The sequence below is a fragment of the Rattus norvegicus genome, chromosome 8 (assembly GCF_021556685.1).
Source record: "Rattus norvegicus strain SHRSP/BbbUtx chromosome 8, alternate assembly SHRSP_T2T, whole genome shotgun sequence".
In the NCBI taxonomy this organism is placed as follows: domain Eukaryota; kingdom Metazoa; phylum Chordata; class Mammalia; order Rodentia; family Muridae; genus Rattus; species Rattus norvegicus.
In genome coordinates, this window is record NC_141541.1 from 96,995,001 (window position 1) to 97,000,680 (window position 5,680).

The 5,680-nt window shown below is 45.2% G+C and overlaps 1 pseudogene; it reads right to left on the minus strand.

Annotated features, from left to right (window-relative positions):
* Positions 1-427: 427 nt before the first annotated feature.
* Positions 428-862, minus strand: LOC148004291 (small ribosomal subunit protein uS19 pseudogene; annotated as a pseudogene).
* Between the last annotated feature and the right edge of the window lie 4,818 nt (positions 863-5,680).

Consider the following 5,680-nt stretch of genomic DNA (forward strand, 5'->3'; position numbering starts at 1 on the left):
CTGCAGCATGGTGGTGTACACCTTTAATCCCAGCATTGGGGAAGTAGAAACAGGAGGTTCTCTGTGAGTTCAAGGCTAGCTTGTCTACACAGCAAGTTCCAGACTAGAAAGAGCTACTTACAGCGAGACCCTGTCTGGGGTGGGGGTGGGGAACGCCGCAATCCCAGGCTACTGTATCTCTAGTCACAATAACAAATTACAGAATCTGCCTACTCCTCTATCAACAGAAAAACGGAGGCAGAACCTGTGGCGTATTCAGACACAATGGTGAATTCTCTCTCCAGCTACAAAAAGCAAAACTATACAATCAACAGGAAAAGAGTGGAACTAAAGTTGATTGTGTCCAGCAAAAGAAGCCAAACACAGACAACTATTACATTTCCTTTTCTTTTTCTTTTTCAAAATAACAAGTCTTTATTGGCCTCTACTACTTGAGGGGGATGAATCCGGAGGAGTGGGTGGCCGTGCTTGACGAGCTCGTACGTGATGGAGAACTCACCCAGGTAGTGGCCGATCATCTCTGGTTTGATCTTTGCCTGGTTGAAGGTCTTGCAGTTGTACACACCGACCATGCTGCCGACCACCTCAGGCAGAATGACCATGTCCCTCAGGTGGGTCTTCACCACCTCCCACTTCTCCATGGGTGGCGCCTCCTTGGTCTTTCTCCAGAGCTTGAGCAGTGAGTACTTCCACCACAGGCCATGGTTCAGGCGCCGCCTCTGGGCTACAGTTGCATGAACAGCTCAGAGGACATGTCTAGCAGTTGGTCGAGGTCCATGCCACACGCGAACTTGCAGAAAGTTCACTTCTTCTGCTGCTCCACTTCAGCCACCTTGGCGACTGCTCGGAAAAGGAAGCACATTTCTTTTACAAATATAAAATTTAGAAGTATTTTTTTAAAGACCTGAAAGCAGGCTGGGTATGGGAGCACATGACTTTAATCCCAGCACTCAGGAAGCAGAGAAAGGAGGATCTCTGTGAGTTCAAGGCCAGCCTAGTCTACACAACAAGCTTCAGCTAGTCAGGGCTACATAGAAAAACTCTGTGTTCTCCCCACCCCATGGGGAACCATGAATGTAGTAAAGTATTAGAGGGACTCCTCAGAGTTGGGGAAGGGATAGGGAAGCAGGATAAGAAGAACATTCCGGAGGGTGGGTGCAAGCAAGCACACATCTATGCATGGAAAGTTACTGCAAACACTGTCCACATAGGAACACACATTCTCATTTGCTGTCTTGACTATTGATCTCTCTGGGTTTATTCTTATGAGTACTAATTATTCATAATTAGTGAGACCAACCAATATGTACAATTAGAGCACACTAATACATTTTTAAATATAAAAGCATTGGTGATGTAATTAAACATAGTTTTTAAGCAAAGATGACCGCTTGGTGGTCAAGAAAAACAGTAGAACAATAAATGTGTAGTACTAGCCCCAGCTCTTTCTAACATTATTAATTATAATAATACTTATAAGAATACTGTATTCTTTCAGGTATTAGAATTTGTTATATATATATATATATATATATACACACACACACACACACACACACACACACACACACACACACACTTTATCTGCATGTACACCTGCATGCCAGAAGAGGCCATCAGATCCCATTACAGATGGTTGTGAGCCACCATGTGGTTGCTGGAAATTGAACTCAGGACCTTTGGGAGAGCAGCCAGTGCCCTTAACTGCTGAGCCATCTCTTCAGCCCCTCCTATAAGTTTTACATGAGTTATTTTATTTAATAACTTCAATAATTGTACAGCTGGTAACACTAAGCCTTAGAAAAGAAATGAATGGTCCCAAGACCACAAAGCTAGAAATGGGCAGAGGCACGATTTAAAACAGGTTTAGCCATTTCCAAAGAATAAAGCCTGTGAACTAGAGCCTAGGAGAGTTTTTCCAAGACCTAGGAAAAAGTCTTAGAAGCTACAAATGAGAAAAACAAGTGTAATCAGCGAGGGAAAGTATCATTCTCTCTTATGGCTGGCAAGGCACACAGTCATGTGTTTGGAAAGTAACTGGAAACATCTACACGCGTATTCTCTTCTGCCAATCACTCCCCTTTGGAGAATCTAATGCTATAAAAACGAAAGACACCGATAACTACAAGTGTTTCTATGTGGCAATTTTTAATGTTAAAAATCTGGCGATGAAAGCCAAATGCTTGGTAGCAGGGCTCGGGGATAAAATAAGGTTCAGTGAGTTCATTCAAGAGGCGGTTAGTTAGTAATTAAAGCAAACGTGATCCAAAGTCATGCTGGCCTGACAGACATCCAAGAAGTGGCACTGAGCTAGCAAAAATTCTTAAGTTCTGTTTACAGTACAATTAGTATTCATGAAAACAAACCCAGAGCTATCAACAGCAAAAACAGCAAAATGGGAACGTGGGTTCCTCTGTGGACAATGTTTGCGGTTACTTTCCAAACATCCACACATGTCACCCTCCTTCACGCAGGGAACACCATCTGTCCCTGCCTGTCTGCACAGCTCTGCGTGCCAAAGATAAGCCGCAGCTACTGTTGTCTCAGTTAGCTTGGAGGAACGAGAGAGCAAAGTGTAAACGAATATTTTTCACCTGTCTTTAAAATGGGTTTACATTGTTTGATTTGTGACTTAAACGTATAATTCAGGTGTTTCTTTTTTTAAAGTGGTGGCTCAGGCACTAAGGTCAACAATTAATAAATGGAATTTCATGAAACTGAAAAGCTTCTTTAAGTCGAAGGATAAAGCAACAGCCTACAGATTGGGAAAAGATCTTCACCAACCCTACATCTGACAGAAGGCTAATATCCAAAATATATAAAGAACTCAAGAAGTTAAACACCAACAAACTTTGAATTACCCAATTCAAAGTCGGGTACAGAACTAAACAGAGAATTCTCAATAGAGGAATCTGGAATGGCTGAGAAGCACTTTAAAAATGTTCAAAGTTCTTAGTCATTAGGGAAATGCAAACCAAAATGACTCTGAGAGTCCATCTAATATCAATCAGAGTGGCTGAGATCAAAAACTCAAGGGACAGCTCATGCTGGCAAAGATGTGGAGCAAGGGGGAACACTCCTCCATTTGTTTGTGAAAGTACAAACTTGTACAACCACTCCGGAAAGCAATTTGACAGTTTCTTTAAAAAAAAAATGGAAATAGTTCTACCTCAAGACCCAGCTATATCACTCCTGGTCATACACCCAAAAGATGCTCCACTATCCCACAAGGACACATGCTCCACTATGTTCATAGCAGCTTTATTCATAATAGCCAGAAACCGAAAACAACCCAGATGTCCCTCAACTGAAGAATGGATAAAGAAAATGCGGTTCGTTTACACAATAGAATACTACTCAGCCGTTAAAAATGAGGACGTCGTGAATTTTACGGGCAAATAGATGGAACTAGAAAATAACATCTTGAGTGAGGTAGCCCAGACCCAAAAGGACATGCATGGTATGAACTTACTTATAAGTAGATATTAGCCATAAAGTACAGGACAAACACGTTATAATCAACAGACCCAAAGAAGCCAAATAGCGAGAAGAGCCCAAGGGAGGTCGCTTGAATCTTTCTCAGAAGGGGAAACAACATAGATTTCAGAGGTTGATGGAAGGAGGGAACTGGGTGGAAAGTGGGATGGAAAGGGGAACAGGGCAAAGGGAAGGGATCAGATATAGGGAGAGCGGGAGAAAGAAGGGAAAGGTGGGATGAACTCTAGGACATGCCAGAGACCTGAGATGGGGGAGGCCCCAGAGAGTCTATGGGGGCGACTCTAGCTGAGACTCCTAGCAGCGGGGGATACGGATCCAGAAGTGGCCACTTCCTCTAGCCAGGCAGGACTACCAGTAGAGGTATAAAGACAGCAACCCACCCACAAAACCTTTGACCCATAATGTGCCCTGCCTCCAAGAAGTGCAGGGACAAAGATCGAGCAGAGACGTAGAGAATGACTAACCAATAACTGACCCCCGAGTTGAGATCCAGCCCACGGGCAAGAACCAATTCCCGACACTATTAACGATACTGTTATGTTTGCAGACAAGAACCTAGCATAACTGTCCTCTGAGAGGCTCCACCCGGCAGCCTATGGAAAGCAATACAGAGACAACCAAACATTAGATGGAACTCAGGGAGTCTTATGGAAGAGTTCGAGAAGAGACCGGAAGAGAAGAGGGACTCCACAGGAAGACGAACAGAGTCATTAACCTGTATGCTTGGAAGTTCCCAGAGTCTGAATCACCACCAAAGAGCAAGCACGGGCTGATTCTGGGCAGATATGTAGCATATGAGCAGCGTGGTCTTCTTATGGGTCTCCCAACAACTGGAGCAGGGGCTGTCCATTGCCTGCCTGTCTGTGGATTCCGTGCCCCTAAATGGATTGCTTTGTCCGGCTTAGGTGGGAGAGGACTCGCCTAGTCCCACAGAGACTTAATGTGCGGGGGGTGGGGGTGCGGTATTGGGGGCTAATACCCAGAGGAAGGCTTCCCCTTTGCAAAGGAGAATGGGGGAGGATCTGCATGAGAGGGTACTGGGAGGAGATGGGGGGGCTGATATTGGGAGGGATGTAAAGAGAATAAATAAATAACAAATAAATAAATTTTAATTTTAATAGGGAAAAAAGGAAAATGATGTAGGTGGTTAATCGCTAAAGAAGAGCCTTTCTACTCCTCTTCTTAGTACAGTGATTGTCGCAGGACTGGCCCAATCTTGCTCTGGGTTCCCAGTATCAGACTCTGCCCTCCAATAAGGAGAGCTAGCCCTCAGTATGTCCTCCTGGAAGGGGTCTCTCCTCAACCCACCCACCACAGTTTCTGACACTGGGCCCAGGCTTTCTTTGTCTTGCTCTCTCAGAGAAGGCAGCTAGGGTCATCTGCACAACACCTACTCACGATCAAGCTGATCCACATTCCAGCTAGAGGAGAGAACAGCCGAGAACAGCACTTAGCTAAGGAATTATTTGCAATTGATGGCTGCTGGGTAGAGAGGGGAATTTTTCTTCAAGGGTGTGCCCACCAGCAGGTTGCCAATGCTGTGGTGGATAGCAAAGTTGAAGGAGAAGCGGGGCGAGGAGAAGAATGAGAAGAGAACACGGAGGAGGAGAAAGAGGAGAAGCTGGTGTGCTGGCCTAGCGGATAATGGCATTTGCCACAAAAACCTAGAGATCTGAGTTCAATCCCCAAGCCTATGAGAGAATTAATTCCCTAAAGCTGTATGATGCTTTATGGGGGGTGGGGGTGGGGATGCGGGGCAGGAGTACTGGGCAGGGCCCTGGGGCGGGGTACTGTGGTAGCTGGGTCCACACATTCATCACATACACTAGCAATAAATTTCTCTAAAGAAGAAGACGTATAATTGGAAGGGTGTGTTGGGGGCGGGGGCGGGGGCGGGGCAGAGTCAGAGGCAGGGATCTGAGGCAGATGCGATCAAGATACTGAATACATTTATGAGCTTGTCAAAAAATCAATTTTAAAAATCTTCTAAAATATCAGGACCAGCTAGATAGCTCAGCGGGTAAGAACAGTAGCCACTAAGCCTGGCAACCTGAGTTCAAGTCCCACGACCTACAAGGCGGAAATCTACACATGCGCTGTGGCACTCCCATTTGCCGACGCGTGCACCAGATGGAGGAAGGTCGGCACTGAGCTAAATTCAGCTCACTGTGCAAATACATCA